Raw genomic sequence first — 18773 nt, forward strand, 5'->3', positions numbered from 1 at the left:
TTAACATGTTGCTAGAACGGCATCAATGTGTTAAACATGACACTTCCTGTTACCAGTAGGTGGCGCTATTACTATAACTGAATATTCTCATGTAGATGTGTTCAGGCCATGACTCTTATCAAACGTGTGAAGTTTGGGGCAGATTGGACATTCCGTGCCTGAGTTACAGCAAATTCCTAATTAATTGCAGTAATAGCATGCTTTAGCACTTAGTTAAGTGTTTGCTAGCATGTTTTAGCTTCTAGTATGTTGTTAGCATGTTTAGCACTTGCTGGCACTTTTTTATATGTTATCAGGAGTCCACAACAGTGTTTAACATGTCACTTCCTGTTGCCAGCAGGTGGCGCTATAAATGTAACTGAATATGAGCATGGTCATGTGTTCAGGACAGAACGCTTATCAAAAGTGTGAAGTTTGGCGCAGATTGGACATTGCCTTGTTGAGTAACAACAACATCCTGTTTCATTGAATTAGCATGCTTTAGCACTTAGCTAAGTATTGCTAGCATGTTTTAACATGTTTCTAGCATGTTTAGAACTCAATGGCATTTTTAACATGTTGCTAGAACAGCATCAACGTGTTAAACATGTCACTTCCTGTTGCCAGTAGGTGGCGCTATTACTATAACTGAATTTGAGCATGGACATGTGTTCAGGCCATGATTCTTATCAAACGTGTGAAGTTTGGGGCAGATTGGACATTCCATGCCTGAGTTACAGCAAATTCCTATTCAATTGCAGTAATAGCATGCTTTAACACTTAGCTAAGAGTTTGCTAGCATGTTTTAGCATGTTTCTAGTATGTTGTTAGCATGTTTAGCACTTGCTGGCACTTTTTTATATGTTATTAGGAGTCCACAACAGTGTTAAACATGTCACTTCCTGTTGCCAGCAGGTGGCGCTATGACTATGAATGAATATGAGCATGGTCATGTGTTCAGGACAGAATGCTTATCAAACGTGTGAAGTTTGGGGCAGATTGGACATTCCATGCCTGAGTTACAGCAACTTCCTGTTTCATGGCGAAACATCGAAATTTGTCAGGCCGCCGAGGACCCGCCCTTCGACGAAAACTCAAGATCTTCGCAATTTAACGTCGCAAAGGCCTTAAGATTACACTCACCAAATTTGAAGATGATCAGATTAAAACTGTAGGAGGAGTTCGTTAAAGTACGAGGCCTGAAAATAGCAAAAACTGCACAAAAATCTGAGAGGAAGTTCAAAATGGCTGACTTCCTGTTGGGTTTAGGGCTACGCTCCAAGATACTTTTTTGTAGGTATTAGGTCATTACATATATGTACCGAATTTCGTACACGTACGTGGAACACAGTGGGAGGCGCACTCCGTTGAACTTTTATAGGTGGCGCTATCGAGCCATTTTGCCCCGCCCAATTCTGAAACCTATATCAGATGTAAATTTTCGCCAGTTCTGACACGTGTGCAAAGTTTCGTGAGTTTTCGAGCATGTTTAGGCCCTCAAAAATGCGATTTAATGCGGAGAAGAATAATAATAAATATAGCTGCGAGCAGTGATTACGGGCCCAAGCCGGTGGCACCGCAACCCCGATGCCTTTAGTTATCTAAAGGCACCGGGGTGGCGGTGCCGCCGGCTTTGGCCCTTCATCGCTGCTCGCAGCTATATATATATATATATATATATATATATATATATATATATATATATATATATATATAAAAGACAGAAAATATTTCTTGTCTTACCTTATTCTGATTTTATGATACACTCAAAATATTCCACAACATTGATTAACGTTGATTAACCCGTTGATTAACCGGTGGCAAAATATTCTCACCGTCACATACCTAGTATATTTTTATATAGATACAATAGTCCTACCTGATTTTGAACACAAGAGGGCAGTATAGCACTATGAATGACATGATTTATTAATTTTTTGGACTAAAAAAACCATTCTGGCTGTTTTTAAACTTAATTATAAAAAAAAAAAAAAAAAAAGTCTTTCCATTTTTTACATTACTTTAATCCCTCGCCATAGCAAAACCATTTGAGATATGTATTATCCGTTCACAATTTAGCATCTTTAATGTATTTTTATCATGTTGAAAAAGTTTGGTGGGAATAAAATAAACCACTTAAGAGGAGTGGGTAAAAATTCAGAGGGTGATTTTTCAAAGAAATCCACATTCAAACAAATTCAAAATATCTGACTTCCTGTTGGTCGGAGCTAATGACTGTAAATTAGAAAGTTGTCCGGCTCGATGAGACCAATATACGTACTGGTTTTTTTAACTGTGGGTAAAAGTAACCCCCCCACTTTTGTCAAAAGCATTTTGAAAGTGACACACTTCCTGCTACCAGTTGGTGGCGCTATAACTTTGATTCACAATAGTTACATCCATATGATCGGCCTCTTACCACGAACACTCTGCTGAAGTTTCATCAAGATCAGTTAATGTGTGCAGAAGTTATAACACTTTGTGTTTCTCTTTAAATTCGTGTCCTCGCCACGGCCAAACCGTTCAAGATATCAAAAATCCGTCCGCAATTTAGCATCCTCAATATCTTGACATCATGCTGACCGAGATTGGAGGCGATTGGATGAATTCTCTAGGATGAGTACATCAAATTCCACAGCATGCGTTTTTCAAACAACCCATAATAGCCGACTTCCTGTTGGGCGGAGCTAATAACTTCGAGTGCGGAAGTTGTTCGGCCCGATGAGATTTATATGTGTACAGAGTTTCATATTAATTCATGCAAGCGTGTTTGATATATGGACCAAGTTTTCAGACCGTGTTCAAGGGGGCGCTGTTGAGCCCCCCTGCCACGCCCGGGTACGAGCTTCAGCCCGGCCCTGATGACCGTGGGTTCTGACCTGTGTGCAAAGTTTCAAGAGTTTTTGAGCATGTTAAGGGCCCCAAAAGCCCCTGAAACCTTGAAAACAAAGATTAAATGGAATAGACAAATCCCCCCCCCCCCCCCCACACACACAGACACAGAGAGAGAGAGAGAAAATTCTCCAGAAAATCCACATTCAAACCAAAATATCTGACTTCCTGTTGGTCTGAGCTAATAACTGTAAATTAGAAAGTTGTCCGGCTTGATGAGAACAATACTCCTACCAAGTTTTGTGATTCTAGGAAAAACTAAGCCCCCATTTTTGACTAAAGGTGGCGCTACTGAGCCATTCCACCATGCCCGTTTCTGAAACTTTGCACATGTCTACTGGCTAATAAATGTGATGTGTCTGTCGAGTTTCATCCAATTTCAAGCATCTTAAGAGTCTCAAAAGCATCAAAAAAGAAAATTAAAGTTTGATGCGTTGCCACGGCAACAGTATCTAAGATATCAATAATCCTTTCACAGGTCTACATCTGCCGTGTGTTTACATTATACAGATAAAGTTTGAAGCTAATCGGGTAAAAATAAGAGGGTGATTTCAAAGCATTTTGAAAGTGACACACTTCTTGCTGCCAGTTGGTGGCGCTATAACTTTGAGTCACAATCGTCACATCAATGTGATCGGCCTCTGACCACGAACACACTGCGGAAGTTTCATCAAGATCAGTCAATGTATGCATATGTAGTACATTTTCAACTAAAAACGTAAAACTTTTTATGCGTTTTGGCCGCTCATTTACACGACAACTGTGTTTTTGGTGGCTTAAACCGGGTTTCAACTTTCAAGAACACGATCAGTTCTTAAGGGAGCTGCTTGTGCCAATTGTGAGATTTTTTCCCTTGAGAAAACTCCACTCTTGTCTGACCCTCTTCTCGAGGGAAGAGAGACCCGAACCCTCACAGCCACCCTGCCCCGCGTATCTTAAGTTGCTGAGTGTTATGGAACGCACTTCAGCAGGGCTTCAGCTGACGTTGAGGGGATGCGCGAACACGGGTATCTGTCAATGCCCCAATTGACGAGACGTTCATGAACTATCTCCCAGGGCCAGAGGTGCAGCGTCGCTTCTCGAAAACAGGAAACAGTCACCCTCTCCTATCTTCTCTCCTCTCCCCCACTTCCTCACCTCCAACGCTTCAGGCATCAGCCCTGAGGCTGGACCTATGATGAGTTATTCCTTCAAGTTAGAACCCTTCTTTAGGTCTGGTGTCAGGTTTGGTAGTAAGTGAGCTCTTTCGAGCTCTTAATGGTGATAGGCCTCCATTTTGTGATTGTCGTTTAGGGCATCACTCTAGGGACAGCAGGTTGAGCTCTGTAGGTCTCCTCCCTTTAGGACAGTTTTAGTAAGGTTGAACAGTAGACCTCGGTTCCCTGTTAGAAAGTATTTAGGGCTGTGTTAGGTAGTTTTTTTTTTTAAAGGATTGTAAAAATAGGGCCCTGGAATTTTCATATGTAGCTAGGCTATAGATCTAACCTTCCCATAGGCCTCCTCCTTATGGTAGAGTCGTCAGGTTTATGTAGTGGGTAGTGCCAATCTATGGTAGTGAAAAGGTTGGTTTTATAATATGGAACATTCTCTAGTGAGGCCACGTTCATACGAGCATCAAACAGACATTTATGTTTAAGCGTGAGATGGCTTCTTCCCTTTTAGAAGTTATTCTACTGAGGCCACCACTCTGTCAAGCTCCAGATTGAACTACAACGTCAAGCATTTGGCCCTCGTCAGGCCTCTATAGCAACCTTATTCTAGAGCAGCAGTTCTCCTCTCACTCACTCCTCTCATTTTATTCCTGTAAATTTAGTTTTTCCTAGTACTGGCCTTCTCTTACTACAAGTGTTGTTTAGCTAAGGCCCGCCTTTTGCATTAGGTGTAAAAATGCTAATGGTGTTACAGGGTAGATAGCATAAGTAGCAGGCTATCTTTAAAAAGCCTCCCATACAGATATATCATGGACGTTGTGAGGCCTTTCTTTAGAAAGTAAGAAGCAGTGAGTTCAGGCCTCCATCCTTTAGTAGCTTGTCTATCCAGCTAGGCCTTAAGTTGAAAAAAGGTTATTCCTCTGAGCCCCATGAATAAAATAATTAAAGTCATAAGGTTGAATGCCTTTGGCCTTTTACTGAGGCCTCCATTCCCTTGGATTTAGTAGAGAATATAAAAACGGCCTTGTAAAAATACAAAATAATAGTCCTTGACCCTGATACATTTCTCAGAGTCATGCTGATAGTACTCCTCTTGTTAGGGTCACTATTTAGAGTACTATGCTATAACATACCTCATATGTTATCACCCTTCACCACCCAGGCTTAGGTAGTGACAGATTAGTTACTCCCTCCTATTTGGGATGGTCGAGTATGCTCCCGTAGAGCCGAAGCACTGCCCAGGCTGACGCCTGTGACTTTCGAAGCTGTAGGCCTTACAGTAGCCTCCTTGATATTTCGGTAGCGTAAGACTGTACTCATCTTGCTTTAAAGGGTGGATAGCACATCTGTTGAGTACACTGCCTGTTGGCAATGTTACATAAATATAACCAGGCCCACATAAATATCTGCGAGAGCACCTGGCTTCTGAGGCCAGCTCTGCTAACAGTTTTGCTATCAAATAGTTAGGCCTTAACAGGCCTCATTGAAGGCGGCTCCCAAACAAGTTGGATGCTAGGCATTGCAAAGGCATTAAAGGGGTCATAAGAATCTTTGGCGCCACCCACTGGCGCTTTAGTGAATAGTTACATGAGAACGAGGAAAGATCCTGACACAGGATCATTACCATTACCTTCCAAAGGATCCTAGAATGCTAGGAAAGTGGGTTTTCTTTTTCAACAATGTGAATGTCTCAGCAGTGCAATTTCAATTTCAATGCAAGCTTTGCAAACAGACTTTTACAATATGGATCTGTCAGCAACGCCCAGAGGTTTAAAGTCCGGGTTCAGAAAGTCCTCCTCAGTATTTTGTTCCAATCACTTGGATTTGCTAATTCAGCAGGAGAGAGAACTAATTAGTGAAATCAGCTGCTGAGTTCATGGGTGGAATAAAAATATGGCAGGACTTTTACTTTCTGACCCCTGGACTATGCACCTCTGGCAATGCCACAAACATGTAAGTAACCATGTTTATTCTAATGCCTGATCTGTGATCAATGATTTCTGATATGACACTATTTCATATGCAAACATGACAGCCAATCACAGCGGTGGGCATTTACACTAAAGTCAAACAGCACACGCCCCTTCAAACCCAGCATTTAAATTAGAGTCTAAAATCAGGCTTGGAAAAATGCCTTTTTATTTCTAAATTATGACCATTTTAGATGTTAAAATCATACTAACTTTATAAGGGCACCCCAGGGAACAATATGGTGATCAGTGTTTGCTTTAGTTGGGCTCTTGACCCTTGACTTTAACATTTGTTTTTCTTTGGCTGCTGTTACTGTGTGTTTTTAAGATACATTTGTTGTGGCAGAAACAAAGCCAACAAAGGTGAGATCAGGTGTTGCTGATTATGATGTCATTATATAATGTTTGGAACACTGATCAAAAATAATTTATCAAAAATGTATTGTTTCAATACATCTTAATTTTATATTACAACACTGTGAAACTACAGTAAAAGGGTCAAGCAGTGCTGCATAATCAATTTTGAACGATTCTTTAAACTCATCATTCACTAAAAAATGTTGAACTCTGGATGCAGTTTGACACACACAGACATCAAGAATCAGCCAATGAATCTCAACAATGGTGACAATCAACAACAAAAAAAAAAGATAACATAAAATCTGAACATCATAATATATGATACTAAGTCAACACAAACCCAACAGCAAAAATAAAAGCAAAAAATTCAAATTAAAGAAAATAACCAGACAATTGGCTTTATGCCCAGCTGCACTACTTCCTGAACTTCAGCCAGCTCCTTTGTTTCCTATCTGCCATTATTGGACAAACTGATTAATCCAGGTGTGTCTGATTATTGTTACTGAGGTCAGGCACACCTGGATTAATCAGTTTGTCCAATAATGGAAGACAGGAAACAAAGAAGCTGGCTGAAGTTCAAGAAGTAGTGCAGCTGGGCATTAAGCCAATTCAGCTGCATAATTTATTCATGCTGCAATGCATGGATGATTATTTATTTTTTGTACTATGCTGGTTCATGGGTGGAATAAACATATGGCAGGACTTTTACTTTCTGATCCCTGGATTATACACCTCTGTGATTGGATAAGCGTTTCAGACACCAGTGTACGCGGAGGCGTTCCCCAATAGCATAATCGAAGTGGTGTCTCATTCCCTGTTCTCAGGGAACATAGGTTAGACCTGAGACATTTTATTTTGAGTTGATTTCATCTAAGGCCGCATTTACACTGCAGGTCTTGATGCCCAATTCCGATTTGCTGACTATATCCGATTTTTTTGACGACCCGCTTACATCATCTTTTAAAAGTGACCGGTATCCGATATTTGCATTTACACTGTACACTGCCAAAACAACCAAATGTAGACGTTCTGACCCAGAAAATGAAGTAAAACAGCTCAATATGCAATGGATGCAGAAGCAGACAAAATTATTATAGTGATGCGCGGATCGCGGTCATATCCGCGGGGGCTCTGTGGATAATCCGCGGATCGGGCGGGTCAAGTAGGCTTATAAAAATAACATTCTGATTAATTTCGGGTGGGTCGCGGGTGGATATGATAAATCATTATTAACGAAAATATTAACTACATTCTCTAAAATATGAGTAGGCCTAGCCTATGTTCCATTCCAGTTTAAGTTTCAAGGGAGTAAAGCCTGTTTATGCCATTAAGAAAATTAAATTCTGTCAAATAAATTTTGTTTTAAAGAAATGTTCATTTAAAAGCAGCGCTCATTCATCAGTGTATTATGTTACCATTAGAGATGCGCGCATCAACCGTCGCCTCGAGTCCGCTGTTGAAGGTGATGATCATCCATTTATCCTCACGCGTAACAACACATACAAATACATAATTTGACCATCGGGTACGGATACTTAAATCAGACAAAAATATTGGTGCGGGTGAGTGGCGGGTGGATGATTTGTTTTTGGCTGCGGATTCGGGTGAAGTTTTGCTTTCCGCACTATTTTCAAAAATCAGCAAAACATTGCTCTCCTAAGGCGGAGAAAAAAATACTCCACTGTGTTGAGCCTTCGTCCTCCATCGCACCATTAATAAGTCATGTGATCGCAGTTGGTGTCCACCTGAGTTGACGTCCCTTTTTTAATGCCGTATGACTCGCATTTACTGGGGAATATCCGATTTGTCCGCTTACATGGCACACGCAAATGCACGTATCCGATTCATATCCGATTTATTACCTGTGAGGCCTGAGAAAATCAGAATCCATGCGGTTTTTTCCTGCTTACACGTTCACCGGTCATATCCGATCTGTGCCACTTGAGAGGAAAAAATCGGAATTGGGTCACTTGAACCATGCAGTGTAAATGGGGCCTTAGACTGTGGCTGAAGTCAGTTGTAGTTCTTGTGTTTCTCTTTCCTTCAGTGATTCTCCTAGTTAACAGCAGGTGTTTATCATTGATGCTCAGTCGTCACTTAATTATCTCATTAACTTCACTGCTTCAATGGTACTTTAATTCTGTATAGCACAGACATATGAACACTAGGCAGTGGAAATTTAACAAAGGCATTTTTGGTGTGTACTTTTACATACATCTTACCAATTTTATTCACATATGACTGACAAATATGAATAAAATTAAGTTGATAAGTTTATGTTGAAACTGCATCATCCAAATGGGTGGAAGATTTGAATGTAATTCAAATACATAAAACTTAAATTTGGACTAAATTATTTTTTGAGTGTAGAATATAAACTGCTAAGCAAGGTTGTGTAGTTAATGTGTGTACACTTTTATTACACTTTGATGTGCATTTATGTTCATCTTCTAAAGCACGAGAAAGCCTCTGTTGACATGTTTCACTGCATGAGAAAGAAGAGTGGACTGGACAAAGAGATGAAACACTATGGACTAAATCTAGATGAAGACATCACGTTTATTGAGGAATTAATTCTGAAAGGGCAAAAAGATGGTCAGGTAAAATGGGTTTAAGGTGCCGTTTCAGCCAGTGTTAATCAGGATACCGTGTTCAAAATATTGTCTATCTTGCAGTGGTCAATGAAGGGCAGAACTGAAGACAAGTCTTTCCTGTATGAGATTGTTGCAAACAAACTGAATGGCATTGATGTGGATAAATGGGACTATTTGGCTCGGTAAGTTGTATTTTAAAAGGATGTTTAAACATTATTATTAAAATTATACACTGGGGCTTGCAGGCTTTGGCAGTCTTTATAGTAAAAATGCTGACTCATTGGAGATTCTGTGTGAATTCGTTGTATGTAGAATGTTTGCCATATTGGATTTTCTGCATTTTGGATTTTACTAAATTAAGCGTTACTCAGCGGCTTAGCCTTACTGACTAAAGCTGCTAGTACTTATATCTTGAGAACAGGCTAAGACAGAACAGTTAAAGATAAGAACTATAAAGAACAACTTTAAATATGACCCACCCAGCAGGCACAGGATATAGACTACAACGTCGGTCAGATGTTGGATTTTGGTTGAAAATGAAAGTCGGGTTGATGTCTAAATCCAATATTTGTTTGACGTCAAGCTCCAACGTTGGGCAGTCGTTGAATTTTGGTTAGAATAAACCAAACAAAAAGGTGAAATGCATGGCCATACACTTATTACCAGCTTCACTTAAAGGTTGTATCAGCGATTTCAGGCCTAAAAAAGGCCCAAACATAAAAGATCACATTCATCTAATCTTTCCTAATGATCCGCTAGCTGCCCGCCCCATAAGCATGCCGTCAAAAACGCGTCTCTGTAGGCAGCCTAGGCTCTGAGATCTGCACACAAAAACAATTGGTTTCACCAACCACTCAAAACCAAAATAAATAGTGTTCCAACCAATCACCGACAGGGGGTGGGTGTTAGGTCACAACACCCACCCCCTGTCAGTGATTGGATTTTCTCTGGCTGCTATAATTGTGTGTTTATAAAGCACATTTGTTGTAGCTAAAAAAGCCATGAGAAAATGAGATCTGGTGATGTTGGCTGTTTATTGATGATGACGAAGATATCATCATGTAATTGCCTGAATCCCTGATCTTATTCAGTGTCTAAAGCTTTGATTATATAGGACTTGTGGTTTTAATATTGTTTTATTCATAATAGAAGTCATTTGATTCCACAGCATATCTAGCAGTGTTGTTTATCACAAAACATACTTGGTTTTTAAAAACTATTTAGTACACAAAAACCTCTCATCTATGGCATTACTTAGACACACACAGACATCAAGAAACAGCTTATGAATCTCAACAGTGGTGACAATCAAACAAAATATCCAGATAATCAGATCAACTCAAGCTGCATAATTTATTAATGCCGCAATGCTTGATGGGAGATATGGGTGAGTTTTGATTGGTGGTACCCAGCATGCACTGCAGCATGAAGCATTTCATTGATTGTCACCATTGTTGAGAGTCATACACTGATTCAATAATGTAGAGGAAAAAGTTTAATGCACTAAATGTTTTTAAAATCCTTTATATTATTTGATAAACAACACTGCTCTCATGCTGTAAAATTAAACGGCTTCTATTATAAAACAACATTAAAAACACAAGTCCTATATAATCAAAGCATTAGACACTGAATAAGATCAGGGATTCAGGCAGTTACATGATGATGATGTATCAATAAACAGCCAACATCACCTGACCTCATTTTCTCATGGCTTTTTTGGCACAATAAATGTGCTTTATAAACACACAATTACAGCAGCCAGAGAAAAATGTATACTAAAAATTCAAGGGTCAAGAGTCCAACTAAAGCAAACGCTAACTTTAAAATACAACTATTGATTTCATTAAACTGGAAATTAAATAAAGTCAGTCTGGTTAGTAATAAGTGAAGCTGGTAATGCTGTTTGTGGAGTTGTTTAATCCTCCTCTGCTGAGATCTTCACAGATTCAATGTGCTGCCATGCATGTCAAATTTTTTTTGCGGTGCTTATTCTAACCAAAATTCAACATCTGTCTGACGTTGGAGCTTGACGCCAAACAAGCGTTAGGTTTAGACGTCAACCTGACTTTCATTTTCAACCAAAATATGATGTCTGACTGACGTTGGATTAGTTGTAGTCCAACGTCACATTGACGTACTGTGCCTGCTGGGCCACTGTTAATGCATTAATGCTCCATCAACTATTTACTTTTATTTATTTCTCTAATGTACAGAGACTGTCATTATCTTGGCATTCCAAAAGCCTTTGACCATCAGCGTCTGCTGAAATCTGCTCGAGTGTGTGAAGTGAACAAGAGGAAGCACATCTGCTTCAGGGACAAGGTACATGCTAAATCACATTTCAATTATACTGATGTTGTATGATTTTTTTTATTTTTTTTCACCAAGAGAGCAAGAATTAAAAATATATATACATATTAACTGGGATATTCATAGATGAGGACAATGTAGGCGAAACAGTTGGCAACAACCCTAATAATTTAATATTTCTATGTGTCAGTCTCATCCATGATCCATCCTTCGTTCTCTCTCAGGTGGCAGAGAACATTTATGGCATGTTTCACACGCGATACACTCTTCATCGTCAGGTCCTTCAACACAAGATCGGCTACATCATCGATGTCAAGTGGGTATAAGTAATAATATAATAATAATAAGTGTAATAATGTGTAATGGGTCAAAGTCAGTAGTTCTTGTGTTTCTCTTTTTTCTGTTCTTGTTGTTTCTTTTTGCTTTATTAACATTAGGTGTCACCACTAATGGCCAATCGTCACGTAATTAATCACTAAACTATCTCATTAACTTCAACACTGCGTCAGTGTTCATTTTAACACCCTGTAGTGTGGACACATATGTACACTGAGGAGAGTTAATTTAACACTGGGGATTTTGCTGTCTGGGTGGAATAAACATATGGCAGAACTTTTGCTTTCTGACACCTGGACTTTCCACCTCTGGTTTTGTATGATGCTCCCAGAATGCATTGCAGCATGAAGCATGTCACCGTTATTGAGATTCACACGCTGATTCTTGAGGTTTGTCTCAATAAAGTAGTTTAAACTTAATGTACACAGATTTAGTTTTTTATATGAAATACTTTTCAGATTTTCTGATTAAAATGCTGCAGGATCTCATGTGTTTGAAATCCTGGATCGTTATGATTGATTATAACACACATTTTTATTAATTTGCTCTCAATTATTAATTGATGACATTTTCTCTTGCTATAACAAACACTTACAGTAGTCAGAGAAAAACTAACATCAAATAGTCAAGGCCAAAGAGTCCAACTAAAGCAAACACTGACCTCCACAATGGTGACCAAACCAAACTATTACTTTCAAACAAACTCTATCAGAGGTTCAGTCCTGTGTCTGCTGGGAAACTTCCCGCTAAAACTTTATAATGTTAGGGGATAATGTTCTGTCAATGTTATCACTAAACATATTTAAAATGTTTTTAGAGAGTGTTATCCTTCCTTTTAGGAGAACATTCTGGTAACAAAAATAAAATTAAAGCTGCAAGCAGCGATGAAAGGGCCCTCGCACCCGTGCCATCAACACTCGGTGGCTTTAGGAAGACAGAGCATGGTTGGGAAATGTACATTTAAGGAGGTATATATAGTAAGAGTATGTCAAAGTCAGTTACAAAATGTTTTGTATAATGGTGATAATAGCATGCTTCATGACTCAGCTAAGTGTTGCTAGCATGTTTAGTCTGTTTCTAGCATGCTTAGTACACAATAATTATGTGGTTAGTACTGCATTACTGTGTTAACCATGTCAGTTTCTGTTGCCAGTAGGTGGCGTTATGACTATAACTGAATATGAGCATGGATGTGTGTTCAGGACAGAACTCTTATCAAACGTGTGAAGTTTGGTGCAAATTGGACATTGCCTTCTTGAGTAACAACAAAGTCATGTTTCATTGAATTAGCATTCTTTAGCACTTAGCTAAGCATTGTTAGCATGTTTTAACATGTTTCTAGCATGTTTAGAACTCAATGGCATTTTTAACATGTTGCTAGAACGGCATCAACGTGTTAAACATGTCACTTCCTGTTGCCAGTAGGTGGCGCTATTACTATAACTGAACATTCTCATGTAGATGTGTTCAGGCCATGATTCTTATCAAAAGTGTGAAGTTTGGGGCAGATTGGACATTCCATGCCTGAGTTACAGCAAATTCATATTTAATTGCAGTAATATCATTCTTTAGCACTTAGCTAAGTGTTTGCTAGTATGTTTTAGCATGTCTCTAGTATGCTGGTAGGATGTTTAGCACCTACTGGCATTTTTTTATATGTTATTAGGAGTCAAGAACAGTGTTAAACGTCACTTCCTGTTGCCAGCAGGTGGCGCTATGACTATAACTAAATATGAGCATGGACATGTGTTCAAGAGATAACTCTTATCAAACGTGTGAAGTTTGGGGTAGATTGTACATTGCCTTCTTGAGTAACAACAAAGTCCTGTTTCATTGAATTAGCATGCTTTAGCACTTAGCTAAGTATTGCTAGCATGTTTTAACATGTTTCTAGCATGTTTAGAACTCAATGGCATTTTTAACATGTTGCTAGAACGGCATCAACGTGTTAAACATGTCACTTCCTGTTGCCAGTAGGTGGCGCTATTACTGTAACTGAATTTGAGCATAGACATGTGTTCAGGCCATGATTCTTATCAAACGTGTGAAGTTTGGGGCAGATTGGACATTCCGTGCCTGAGTTACAGCAAATTCCTATTTAATTGCAGTAATAGCATGCTTTAGCACTTAGCTAAGTGTTTGCTAGCATGTTTCTAGTATGTTGATAACCTGTTTAGCACTTGCTGGCTCTTTTTTATATGTTATTAGGAGACCACAACACTGTTAAACATGTCACTTCCTGTTGACAGCAGGTGGCGCTATTACTATAACTGAATATTCTCATGTAGATGTGTTCAGGCCATGACTCTTATCAAACGTGTGAAGTTTGGGGCAGATTGGACATTCCATGCCTGTGTTACAGCAAATTCCTATTAAATTGCAGCAATAGCATGCTTTAGCACTTAGCTAAGTGTTTGCTAGCATGTTTTAGCATGTTTCTAGTATGTTGTTAGCATGTTTAGCACTTGCTGGCACTTTTTTATATGTTTTTATATGTCCACAACAGTGTTTAACATGTCACTTCCTGTTGCCAGCAGGTGGCACTATGACTGTAACTGAATATGAGCATGGTCATGTGTTCAGGACAGAATGTTTATTAAAAGTGTGAAGTTTGGCGCAGATTGGACATTGCCTTCTTGAGTAACAACAACATCCTGTTTCATTGAATTAGCATGCTTTAGCACTTAGCTAAGTATTGCTAGCATGTTTTAACATGTTTCTAGCATGTTTAGAAGTCAATGGCATTTTTAACATGTTGCTAGAATGGCATCAACGTGTTAAACATGACACTTCCTGTTACCAGTAGGTGGCGCTATTACTATAACTGAATATTCTCATGTAGATGTGTTCAGGACAGAACGCTTATCAAAAGTGTGAAGTTTGGGGCAGATTGGACATTCCATGCCTGAGTTACAGCAAATTCCTATTTAATTGCAATAATAGCATGCTTTAGCACTTAGCTAAGAGTTTGCTAGCATGTTTTAGCATGCTTCTAGTATGTTGTTAGCATGTTTAGCACTTGCTGGCACTTTTTTATATGTTATTAGGAGTCCATAACAGTGTTAAACATGTCACTTCCTGTTGCCAGCAGGTGGCGCTATGACTATAACTGAATATGAGCATGGTCATGTGTTCAGGACAGAACTCTTATCAAACGTGTGAAGTTTGGGGCAGATTGGACATTCCATGCCTGAGTTACAGCAACTTCCTGTTTCATGGCGAAACATCGAAATTTGTCAGGCCGCCGAGGACCCGCCCTTCGACGAAAACTCAAGATCTTCGCAATTTAACGTCGCAAAGGCCTTAAGATTACACTCACCAAATTTGAAGATGATCAGATTAAAACTGTAGGAGGAGTTCGTTAAAGTATGAGGCCTGAAAATGGCAAAAACTGCACAAAAATCTGAGAGGAAGTTCAAAATGGCTGACTTCCTGTTGTGTTTAGGGCTACGCTCCAAGAGACTTTTTGGTAGGTATTAGGTCATTACATGTATGTACCGAATTTCGTGCACATACGTGGAACGTTGCGGGAGGCGCACTCCGTTGAACTTTTATAGGTGGCGCTATCGAGCCATTTTGCCCTGTCCAATTCTGAAACCTATATCAGATGTAAATTTTCGCCAGTTCTGACGCGTGTGCAAAGTTTTGTGAGTTTTCGAGCATGTTTAGGCCCTCAAAAATGCAATTTAATGCGGAGAAGAATAATAATAATAAATATAGCTGCGAGCAGCGATTACGGGCCCAAGCCGGTGGCACCGCAACCCCGGTGCCTTTAGTTACCTAAAGGCACCGGGGTGGCGGTACCGCCGGCTTTGGCCCTCCATCGCTGCTCGCAGCTATATTTATATATATATATATATATATATATATATATATATATATATATATATATATACACACACATACATATATATATATATATATATATATATATATATATATATATATATATATTATTGTTCAAAAGTTTGGGGTCAGTAAGATTTTTAATGTTTTTAGGAGAAGTCTCTTCTGCTCACCAAGGCTGCATTTATTGATTAAAAATACAAACAAAAACAGTAATATTGTGAAATATTATTCCAATTTAAAACAGCTGTTTTCAATTTTTAAATATTTTACATAGTAATTCATTTCTGTGATCAAAGTTGAGTTTTCAGCATCATTACTCCACTCTTCAGTGTCACATGATCCTTCAGAAATCATACTAATATGATGATTGATGCTCAATAAATATTCATTATTATTTTCAATGTTGAAAACAGTTGTGTACAGATTTTTTTTTTTTTCAAAATGCTTTGATGAATGTAAAGTTCAAAAGAACAGCATATATTTCAAATATATATATTTTTAACATTATAAATGTCTTTACTGTAACTGTTGATCAGTTTAACTCATCCTTCATAAATAAAAGTACTGATTTATTTTATTTATTTCCCCAAAAAATAAAATTTTAATTATTACTAACCCAAAACTTTTGAGCGGTAGTGTTTAACGTTACAAAAGCTTTAGATTTCAGATAAATGCTGTTCTTTTGAACTTTCTATTCATCAAAGACTGTACACAACTGTTTTCGACATTTAAAATAATAATGAATGTTTCTTGAGTATCAATCATCATATTAGAATAATTTCTGAAGGATCATGTGACAGTGACGACTGGAGTAATGATGCTGAAAACTCAGCTTTGATCACAGGAATAAATAACAGTTTAAAATATATTAAAATAGAAAGCAGCTGTTTTAAATTGGAATAATATTTTACAATATTACTGTTTTTGTTTGTATTTTTAATCAAATAAATGCAGCCTTGGTGAGCAGAAGAAACTTCTCTGTTATGTGCGCGCCACAGACTGCACGCACGTCCGCTTAGAGTTCCGCCTTTTGCCTTCCGTCAATATTACGTTATTAGAAAAATATTTTTTTAGAGAATCGATTTTTTGACATTTGTGAATCGATTCAGAATCGTCCACGTCCGCATCGCGATGCATCTAAGAATAAATTTTTTCTCCCACCCCTAGATTTCATACAACAGGTTAATAAACAGTTACAATTAAGTCACTTACATTTTAGATGCAATGTTGACTGTTTTTGTTCTGTTTCAGCAGCGAAAATAGTTAAACAAAGATCACGGCAGAACCATCACGCATCACGTGTTTTCTCATAACTGAACGATTCAGCATTTTTAACGAATCGGTTGACTCAAAGATTGAATGATCAATCCATAAACATCTGTCTTAATCATGATCGACTCATTCGAACGAATCGTTTGAACGAATGAATCAATGACTCGCTTATTAAGATGGATGCCTGGCGACACCTAATGGCGGTTTAGTGTTGTTTAAAAGCATCATTCTTTCCCACATGTGTGTGATTTGTGTGTGCAACATTATCATTATTTTTCTTACACTATTATATTAGCGATTTAAAAGCACCCACTCGTGTCACACGTCGATTAACCGGTGGGAAAATATCCTCAGACACATACCTAATACATGTACATTTAAATACAATATTGGCCTACCTGGTAAAAAGTTTTATATACTATTTTGATGTCCTTTTGGACACAAGAGGGCAGTATAGCCCTATGTTTGCTTTTTTGTTGAACCAAATAGCACTAAATAGCCTGTTTTAACTTTTTCATTCTTCTTGAATTGCAAAAACAGAATAAAATGGGTTTAGTTGTGATATTTGTATACTTTTATATAGAAATAAATGGTATATAATTACATTTTTAGAAGATTTTTAGTGTTTCCTTTTTGGACATTATTTAATCCCTCGCCATAGCAAAACCGTTTGAGATATTTATTATCCATTCACAATTTAGCATATTTAATGTAGTTTCATCATGTTGAAAAAGTTTGGTACGAATAAAATAAATAGTTTAAGAGGAGTGGCTAAAAATTCAGAGGCTGATTTTGCAAAAAAATCCACATTCAGACCAAAATATCTGACTTCCTGATGGCCAGAGCTATTGAATGTAAATTAGAAAGTTGTCCGGCTTGATGAGAACAATATACAAACTATTTTTTCTTTACTGTAGTTAAAACTAACCCCCCCACTTTTGTCAAAAGCATGTTGAAAGTGACACACTTCCTGCTGCCAGTTGGTGGCGCTATAACTTTGACTCACAATAGCTACATCCATCTGATCGGCCTCTTACCACGAACACACTGCTGAAGTTTCATCAAGATCAGTTAATGTATGCAGAAGTTATTCCACTTCCGTGTTTCTCTTTTCTCGCCATAAATTCGATTCCTCGCCACAGCCAAACCGTTCGAGATATCAAAAATCCGTCCGCAATTTAGCATCCTCAATGTCTTGACTACATCCACACCGAGTTTGAAGGGGGCACGGTGAATTTTCTAGGAGGAGTATTTCACATTCCACAGCAAGCGTTTTCCAAACAACCCATAATAGCCGACTTCCTGTTGGGCTGGCGTAAAACTTGACCGGGGTAAAGTTGTTCGGCCCGATGAGATCTATATGTGTACCGAGTTTCATATTAATTCATGCGAGCGTGTTTGATATATGGATCAAGTTTTAGAACCCCGTTCAAGGGGGCGCTGTTGAGCCCCCCAGCCACGCCCGGGTCCCAGCTTCAGCCCGGCCCTGATGGCCGTGGGTTCTGACCTGTGTGCAAAGTTTCAAGAGTTTTTGAGCACGTTAAGGACCCCAAAAGCCCCTGAAACCTTGATTAACAATATAAAAGCAATAGTCAAATCCCCCCCTCCCCTCACACACACACAGACACAGAGAGTGAGAGAAAATTCTTCAGAAAATCCACATTCAAACCAAAATATCTCTCTTCCTGTTGGTCAGAGATGGTTCATGTAAATTAGAAAGTTGTCCGTCTTGATGAGAACAATACACATACCAAGTTTTGTTACTGTTGATAAAACTAACACCCCCACTTATGACTAAAGGTGGCGCTACTGAGCCCCTCACCACGCCCGTTTCTGAAACTTTGCACATGTCTACTGGATAATAAATGTGATGTGTCTGTCGAGTTTCATGCAATTTCAAGTATGTTAAGAGTCTCAAAAGCATAAAAAAAGAATATTAAAGTTTGATGCGTTGCCACGGCAACAGTATCTAAGATATCAATAATCCTTTCACAGGTTTACATCTGCCGTGTGTCTACATTGTACACATAAAGTTTGAAGCAAATCTGGTAAAAATA

Source organism: Abramis brama (genome assembly GCF_963993115.1).
Source record: "Abramis brama genome assembly, chromosome: 2".
Classification (NCBI taxonomy): domain Eukaryota; kingdom Metazoa; phylum Chordata; class Actinopteri; order Cypriniformes; family Leuciscidae; genus Abramis; species Abramis brama.